The following is a 9,877-nucleotide window of genomic DNA, read 5'->3' as shown; positions in this document are numbered from 1 at the left end:
ACTCTTTCCTCTAAGCTGGTGATTAGATCTGGAGGTTTGATGTTTAGCAATGCTAAGGTTGAACAGTGGATTCTGATGTTGCCAGCCTGACTCATCCGTGATAAATTCACCCGTCAACCCTTTTGAATATTGTTTTGGCATCTGTTGGTGATGGTTGCTTAATACCATTTTGTTTAATTCATTCTAATTCTATCATTCCTTCTGAACACATTTGCTGAGATTCTTCCGTAAAAAGAATTTCTACCTCATCAACTGTTTGGTTACCCTGAAATAGAGTTTGTATGGAAAAGGCAGGATTCAAGCTTAATTTCCTCCCTTTATTGGTTTTCTCAGTAATGAATTGGTACACTAGAAACATCCAATGGTGATTGATGAGGTTTTGTGTTTTTATTTTTTGTTAGTATTATTATGAACACATGGATTTATGCGTTGTGGATGGTTTTATGTGTTTCAGTCAGTTATAGTCATGATTCTTTTCCTTGCTCAAATTGTCCCATCTTTGGTCAATGGGAGCCCCTTCATTTTGACTCCTGTGTCCTTTTGACAGAACTATTTGTCTTCAGTAGTGTCCTTATTTTCTGGGTCAGCAAGATGTCCCAAGGCCATCTCTTACATTTCTTGCCCTGGAGCTAGAATCAGCCATTTCTCAAAAGAGTCCGCGTTCCTCTTGGTGGAGAATAGTATTTAGAAGCTATGATCTTGGTGATGGGGGGAGCTCATTGCTACTAGGTTGTCAATGCTTCTAGACCTTTTTAGTGGACAGCCCTCAGAAATACATATTTCATGGTAAGAGACAAATATATAATGAGTTCATACTGATGTTTCCTGTACAGTTGTTTTATTATTGTAAAATATTCATAATTAATTTTCCCATGTAAACACTTTTTAAATGTATGAGTTTGTGACATTAAGTACATTCACATTGTTCGGCAAGCATCACCACTGTCTGTCTCCAGGGCTTTCTCATCTTCCTAAACTGAAACTTTGTACCCATTAGACACTAACTCCTCACTCCCTTTTCCTCCAGCTCCTGGAAACCACCATTCTACTTACTATATTTATGAATATTCTCCCTTTTGCGGCTGGTTTATTTCACTTAGCATAATGTCCTCAAGGGTCATCCATGTTGTGGCATGTAATTTCCTACTTTTTAAGGGTGAATTATGTATACATTGATGTATATACCACATATTGTTTATCCATTCATTCGTTGATGAACACTTGGGTTGTTTCCAAATTTTGGCCGTTGTGAATAATGCTGCTACGATAATGGGTGTATAAATACCTGTTTGAGTCCCTGTTTTCAATTCTTCTGTGTATATATCTGGAAGTGGAATTGCTGGATCATACGGTAATTCTATGTTTAATATTTTGAGGAACTGCCATACCATTTTTTACATTGGCTGCACCATTTTACATTCCAACCAGCAAAGCACAAGGGTTCCAGTTTCTCCACATCCTCATCAATACTTGTTATCTTAATAGTAGGTATCCTAATGGGTGTGAATCAATTCAAATTTAAGATTACAGAGTTTTGATTAAACTTCTTTGATTTTACTCATATCAATTTTCTCTTTACTTCGAAAATCGTGGTTCCCAAAGACATTAATTGAAGTATTTATTTCCTAATCCTATAATGTATATATAATAGTTTTTAAAATGTATCAATATTACTTCTAATAATAAGACCACTGAATGCAGCTTAAGAATTCTTTGTGGTTCTTTTGTCAACCAGATATATACCACAAGGGATATATAGTCAAATTTCTGTGTTTGAAAGTCACTCAACAAACATAACTAAAGAGAAACAGAGTCATAGATACAGAGAATAAACAGGTGTTTCCTCGGGTTGGGGGAATGGGATGAGAGAAATAGATGAGGGAGATTAAGAGGTACAAACTTTAAGTTACAAATTAAATGTCACAGGTATGAAATGTATAGTGTGAGGAATATAGTCAATAATTATGTAATATCTTTAGTGACAGACGATAACTATTCTTATCATGGTGATCATTTTGAAATGTATAGAAATATCGATTTATTATGTTGGGTACCAGGAACTAATGTAGTGTCGTAGCTCAATCATACTTCAAAAACAAACAGACAAACTCATACAAAAAGAGATCAGATTTGTGGTCATTGGGGGTGGGGGAAAAGGAATTGGATGAAGGTGGTCAAAAGGTACAAACTTCCAGTTATAAGATAAATAAGTAAAACATGATAAATATAATGAACAAAGCTGTGCATTATATATGAAATTTGTTAAGAGAGGAAACCCTAAGAGTTCTCATCATAAGGAAAACATCTTTTTCTATTTCTTTAATATTGCATCTCTATGAGATGATGGATGTTCACTAAACTTATTGTAGTCATCATTTCATGATGTATGTAAGTCAAATCATGATGCTCTACACCTGAAACTTATACAGTGCTGTATGTCAATTATACCTCAACAAAACTAGAAGGAAAAAAACCCCTTGGGTAGAATTCCAAGGAAAACCACCAAAGAGTCAAAAATAATAAAACAGCACAACACTGTGAATGCACCAAATGCCACTGAACTGTACACTTTAAAATGATTAATTGTATGTTATGTGAATTTTACCTGAGTAAAAAAATTGAATTAAAAAAAGTCACTTGAAATAATTATTTGCCCTGTGTATTTATGCCATGAATTTGATATACAGTTAGAATCATAGGTTTCCATTTGGTGTCAATTTTTTTTATATTTTTATTTTTTGGCCACACTGCATGGCATGCAGGATCTTAGTTCCCCCACCAGGGATTGAACCCGTGCCCCCTGCAGTGGAAGCTCAGGGTCTTAACCACTGGACCGCCAGGGAAGTGGTTTTCAAATTTTAGAAATTGGTTTTTAAAAATTCAATAATTTTTAAAATATGTAAAACTTTTACATAGTTCAGTCAAAACTGTAAAACAGCACAGAGAATTCTCCATCTCCTTTCTTCCTTTACTCCCCTACCACCCACCATATGTAACAATTAGCAGATACCTGTTACTGTTTGGTTTATCCTTTAGTTGCTTCTTTTTAGGAAATAGAAAGAAATATTTATATTTACAGTCTCCTTCCCTTTATTACACAAAGGTGACATTTTACAAGCCCTGTTCTAGGCCTCACTTTTTTTCATTTATCCTGGTGCTCCCTCCGTGTTACGTACAGAGATCTTCCTCATTCCTTTTTCTGTTCAATACTCCTTTGTGTAGGTCTTATTGTAAAGAAATCTTCCTCATTCCTTTGAACTGCTACGGAATATTATACTGTGTGAATAAACCCATAGTTAATTTAACAAGCTCCCTACAGCTGCTATGGAGGATGGTATGGAGGTTCCTCAAAAAATTAAAAATAGAGCTATGATACGATCCTGCAATCCCACTCCTGGGCATATATCTGGAGAAAACCATAATTTGAAAAGATAATGCACCCCAAAGTTCATTGCAGCACTATTTACAATAGCCAAGACATGGAAGCAACCTAAATGTCCATTGACAGATGAGTGGATAAAGAAGAGGTGGTATACACACACAATTGAATATTACTCAGCCATAAAAAAAGAATGAAATAATGCCATTTGCAGCAACTAGATGGACCTAGAGATTATCATACTAAGTGAAGTAAGCCAGACAAAGACAAATATGATATCGCTTATATGTGGAATTTTAAAAAATGATACAAATGACGGGAATTCCCTGGTGGTCCAGTGGTTAGGACTCCATGCTTTCACTGCTGAGGACTTGGGTTCCATTCCTGGTCAGGGAACTGAGATCCCACGAGGTGTGCAGCACAGCCAAAAAAAAAAGATACAAATGAAAGTGTATACAAAACAGAAATAGACCCACAGACATAGAAAACAAACTTATGGTTACCAAAGGGGAAGGTGCAGGGGCGAGGGATAAATTAGGAGTTTGGAATTAACATATACACACCACTATATATAAAACAGATAACCAACAAGGATTTACTGTATAGCACAGTGAACTATATTCAGCATCTTCTAATAAACTATAATGGAAAAGAATCTGAAAAAGAATAGATATATATGTATATATATATGTATAATCAAGTATTTTTTATCATTCCAATCAACTTGTTGGTATACAATCTTTATTCCTTTAGTGGTTATACTGGAGATTACTACATCCACTCTTGAGTTATTAGTGTGTAATATAAATTAGCACTTCCCACATAATAAAACCTTAGAACATATTAACTCTGTTTACATTTGATGTTTATGTTGTCATGCATTTTTAATTTTACATAAAAATCCCACAAGACAATTAATAATAGTAATACTAGTATTTTTTTCATATAGTCAATATTCATTTAGGTTTACTCATGTATTTACCTTTTTTGGTGCTCTTAATTCCTTTCTGCATTCTGTATTTTGGCTTGGGATCTTTTTTCATTTTCCTGAAGAATTCCCTTTAATAGTTCTTGTGGTGTTGGTCTCATGGCAATGAACTGTCTTTGTTTGTCTGGAAGTATCTTTATTTTATGTTCTCTTTCAAAGAACGTGTTTGTTTTTGTCTTAGATCCTACTCTGGCCCAGGGCAGACAGTTTATGGTCCAGGTCTCGTGCTGCCCTTTTAGTGACCGGGCTCCTAATGCCGAACTCCCTCCTCATGCCCACATACCAGCTTTGGCCCATCTGAACCTTGGGAGGGTGTTTATTGCTTGCCTGGTAACTGTGGACCAGTTCTTGCCTGGGCAACCCAGAGAACTTTTTCACTGTCAAGTAGGCTATAACTATATCTTCTCCAACTTGGGTATGCGTCCCAGCCTTGGGGAAAGGACCTTCTAAATTTGTCCATCCTTGGGTACTTTTGTCAGGGCTAGTTTATTCTTTAGCATTCTCTTTATATATTTATAGTTGCTCCCCTGTTGAATTAGTGATTTTTTTAAAAAAATCCAACTTTCCCCATTTAAATTACTGTGTGATTTCTCTCTACTGGTTAGACCCTAAATGATACACCAACACATATCCCCAGGATAACCCCTTCTGTCATGACGTATTATCCCTATTGGATATATATTATTCCAATATAATAAATATATATTGTTAGATTAAATTTGATAATATTTTGTTAAGAAGTTATACATCTATGTTATGAGGGATAATCTGTAAGTCTATTTTCTTTTAATGTCTTTGTCAGTTTTTGGAATCAGGGTAATACTGGCCTCATAAAATGATTTAGTGTTTCTGTCTTTTCTATTTTCTCAAAAATATGTGTTTGGATTGGTATTACTTTTTCCTTAAATGTTGGATGGAATTCACCAGTGAAGTCTTCTAGGCCTGGAGTTTCTTCGTGGAAGCTGTTAACTATGAATTCAATTTCTTTAATTGAAATTGGGCTGTTCAAGTTTTCTATTTCTTCTTGGGTCAATTTTTTTTTTTTTCGGTATGCGGGCCTCTCACTGTTGTGGCCTCTCCCGTTGCGGAGCACAGGCTCCAGAGGCGCAGGCTCAGCGGCCATGGCTCATGGGCCCAGCCGCTCCGCGGCATGTGGAATCTTCCCGGACCGGGGCACGAACCCACATCCCCTGCATCGGCAGGCGAACCCTCAACCACTGCGCCACCAGGGAAGCCCCTTGGGTCAATTTTTGATAATATGTGTCTTTCAATGAATGTGTCCATTTCATCTATGTTATCACAATAATAGTTGTTCATAATATATCCTTATATCCTTAATATCTTTTAGGTCTGTTGTGACGTCCTCTCTTTCCCTCCTCATGTTGGTAATTTGTGTCTTCATATTTTTCTTGATCAGTCTGGGTAGGAACTTGTGAATTTATCAATCCCCCCCAAGTAGAACTAGCTTTTGGGTTCATTGTTTTTCTACACTGTTTTTCTGGCTGGTAGACCACATTTTTGGGGTTCCCTCCTCTTTCTGATCTTGTACTCTAAAATTGTGGCTGCTAAGGCAATTTTCTAATGATGTCAAATAGACTTACTGCCTTTAAATAGATTTCATTTTTGTATTTTTTTCTGGCTTTTCAAGTTGTTCTCAACAGGAGCACATGTTGCTTCATTACAGCCAGAAGCAGAAAAGTGAGAGAAATAATTTCAGGTGGCTGGTATTGCTGGAAAAGCACTGATTTGGAAGCAGGATTCTTGGGTTCAAGACTTTTCTCTGTTGCTTACTGATAGTGCTGTTAACAACCTTGGGCAAGTCAACTTGACTAAGTTTTAGTTTCCTTGTTTGTAAAGTGGGGATAACAGTAATATCTTTTACATCACAGTGCTTCTGTAAGTATTAAGTAATCCAAAGTGAAACTGTTTTGTGAACTATGAAAAATGTCGTGAATATAGCATGGCTCATATTTAATTTGTACAACTGTGGATGCCTTGGAGGCAGGGACTGAATCTTTTTGATCATGATTCCTCAACACCTAGCACAATTCCTGGAACATATTTTGGCTTTTTTTTTAAAATTAATTAATTATTTATTTTTGGCTGTGTTGGGTCTTCGTTTCCGTGCGAGGGCTTTCTCTAGTTGCGGCGAGCGGGGGCCACTCTTCATCACGGTGCGCGGGTCTCTCACTTGTGGCCTCTCTTGTTGCGGAGCACAGGCTCCAGACGCGCAGGCTCAGTAGTTGTGGCTCACGGGCCTAGTTGCTCCGCGGCATGTGGGATCTTCCCAGACCAGGGCTCGAACCCGCGTCCCCTGCATTAGCAGGCAGATTCTCAACCACTGCACCACCAGGGAAGCCCCATATTTTGGCTTTTAATAAACCTTTGTTGAGCTCAACCAAAGCTATTTTACATGAATGGTTAAAACTCTTACACACTGACTCAGTATAAATTCATACTGTATGCCCATAGTTATTGGCAACACCTGAATTAAGCCAGATCATGCTGAATTGTTGTTTATTATTGTTATTTAGACTAAAAATATATACAATATCATGTGTAAACTTCCTGTATTATTCTTATAGGATTATCCTTTTTCTGGCCACAAATAGAAACGTGTGCTAAAAATCTGTAAATAGTGGGAAATCCCTAAGGGTTGTCTCATAGGAGGAAGAGGTAAAAAGATGCCTTGATTCTGGTAATGCTGTAGGGTGAGTGTGCAAATATAACAGAGGTTCCTAAGTGATGTGTCACTGCAGCTTATAAGCTCTAACATTCCTTTATAGTTTCTGCACATGGGGCTGTTTGGAGGAATTTAACTACACTACCTACAGAAGACAGGTTTGTGTGTTATCTTAATACCATTTCTGGGTCACCCCTGCCCCTTTCCCCTGCATATCTCTCTCCTCAGTTTTAAATTCAAGTGTGAAGTTCATTCAAGCTAGATCACTGTTTCCCCAGCTTCAAGATTCTGCATACCACCTTCATAATTCTTTTCCACATCTATGTACCACTTATACTATTTACCTAAGATTTTCCTTGAACTAATTTTATTTTTCCTAAATTAATGTATTTTAAAAGAAAATTATCACTATCACAAATTGAAAAGCAACACCACCTTCCAAGATCGTGGTAAAAATAAAAAAGAGTGAAAACAAAACAATTTGTTTTCATTTAAATGCTACAAAGAGATCATTGCCTATTGAAGACACTGAGCCCAGGGCCTGCTGTCTTTCAGGGATATACTGGGTCAGGTAATCTCTAAGGTCTCTGATTTCAGCTTTCAACATCTATGGTGTTCCAAATATTTTCTCTTCCAACTATTTGTGTATTTCCTCCCTCAGTTCTCACTCATGCAAACTGTCCTTGCCTTATACCTCATGTACAAGTGATTCCTTTTTACCAATGACCGCCTCCATTTTTAGTGTTGAGAGTCAGTATGAAAAGAACTTGGAGATTCTATGTAAGAAATAGAAAAAGGGGGGAAATTGTGAAAAGCAGGAAGTGATTGGCAGGAGGTAACTCGGACAAGAGTCTTCCTGCCTCCTTGACCTAGAATAGTTTCCTCTGTTTTCCCAAACATATTCTTTTCATTTCCTTTTACTTCTCCTTTGAGGTTTGAGTTAAAATAAGCATATTCTCTAAAAAAAGATAGGTACCTCTAGAAGGATAAAGAGGTCATTAGTCATCTACACCTACGTGTAAAATAATCCAATCTACTTATTTCCTTAATACTTGAAATTGCCTACACTGAAGGAAAGGGAATGAAATAATTTTGATGAGTGGTATGTTTTGGAAGACTAGGGGAACATAAGAGGAGAGAGGGTTGGCTGAGAAGACATGGAGAGATAGAAGATAATAAAAGAAGGTGAGAGAGTCTAAGAGAAAAGTTTAGCATAGTTTAACAATTTCTCTTTCCCCTCCTTCTTACCCTATCACCTTAATTTCTGTTCTAGAGACCCAAAAGTTAAATTAGTATAAAACATTATAGAGTTCAGCTACTTCTTAGATCAAGTCAACTTTTTTTTTAACACCTTTATTGGAGGGTAATTGGTTTACAACGTGTGTTAGTTTCTGCTTTATAGCAAAGTGAATCAGCTGGCTAGGATTCTCCCCCCCATTAGTAAAATTGCTTCTGAGAGAAAATGTATTCTGCATTCTATGACACAGTATTTCATAACCTGAGAATTGTACAGTGTTCCACACACAGTGGGTAATTAAGAAATGTTATTACTACTGTCTGCCTTTATAAATCTCCAGTGGGACAGATAATGTCAGGAAGATTGTTAGTATGGCCATGGATTTTCCCAAGAGAACAGTTCAACTTTGCTTATAGTGTTTCTGTGTAGTTTAGGTCCTGTATTAGGTTTCTTATCATGCTAAGTGCAATGATTGTTCTGATGACTTCCAGGCAGCTTCTGGGTCAATGCTTTTCAAATTGTCTGTGGTGAAGAGCCAGGATTTGTGTGTGTGTGTGTGTGTGTGTGTGTGTGTGTGTGTGTCTGATCTGTGGAAGACCAATCTTAGTATGCACCTTGTGCCACATGTGACTCACCACATCATTTTGACAATGCACACACTGTTCTATTACCTCACTCAAGAAGACAATTTGAATAACCTTGAGTTTGGTTGTTCTGGTAATGTCAAATTGCTATAACAGCTTCTGAACACACACTCCTAATTTCTGGGCTTATCTCATTGAAGAATGATGAAGAAAAGATAACAGACTACACTTGAGTAGTCTGGTCTAGTAGGTGTGTTCTGAGAGTTCCTCTTGTAAAATGACCAGACCCCTCCAGCCCTGGGGAGTCCTTTTATTGACCTAAAATAAATGTAATATTAACACTGTGGTTCATGGACAAAAATAATCTAAGAATTATTGGTTTGTAACACAAATTTTCCAACTCACCTGGCTTACTCTTGTTACTATTCTCATTTTTAAAAACTCTACCAGAAAATTAGGAGCCCAGAAAGTTTGGAGATCTTATAATTTTTGCCTATTATTGTAATACTTATATTACATAAACATAATGTGTAAAATAATTTATAAAGCACTTTCTGTCAGATTAAGTTATGCTGCAGTAACAAATGGTTCCTGAAATCTCAGAGCTTTATAGCAACAAACATTTATTTCTTGTTCATGCTGTGTATCCATCAGGGGTCCATTTAAGCTCAGCTCCAATTTGTCTTCATTTTAGGACTCACAGTAAGAGAGCAGTCTAGGTGGAACATTGCTGGTCTTGTGGTCAGGGAAAAGAGAAGATGGCAGCCATGTGATGGCTCTTAAAGCTCTACCCAAATTGTACACATTACTTTCTCTCATATTTCAATGGCCAAAGCAAGTCACATGACCAACCCTGAAGTCAAGGGGTCAGGGATGTATAACCTTCCAGAGGGAGGGGCCTGGAAGGAGGGGCAGCAAAGAATTCAAACTAATAACACCTATGACACAGACTGTTAAAATCTGAGTGAGAGTTGGGAAAAAGAGTAGAGAGGCATTTCAAAGTGTA

The sequence above is a fragment of the Lipotes vexillifer genome, unplaced genomic scaffold (genome assembly GCF_000442215.2).
Source record: "Lipotes vexillifer unplaced genomic scaffold, Lipotes_vexillifer_v1.1 scaffold1486, whole genome shotgun sequence".
In the NCBI taxonomy this organism is placed as follows: domain Eukaryota; kingdom Metazoa; phylum Chordata; class Mammalia; order Artiodactyla; family Lipotidae; genus Lipotes; species Lipotes vexillifer.
The sequence above is the reverse complement of the archived record's forward strand: the minus strand, read 5'-3'. Positions refer to the sequence as shown.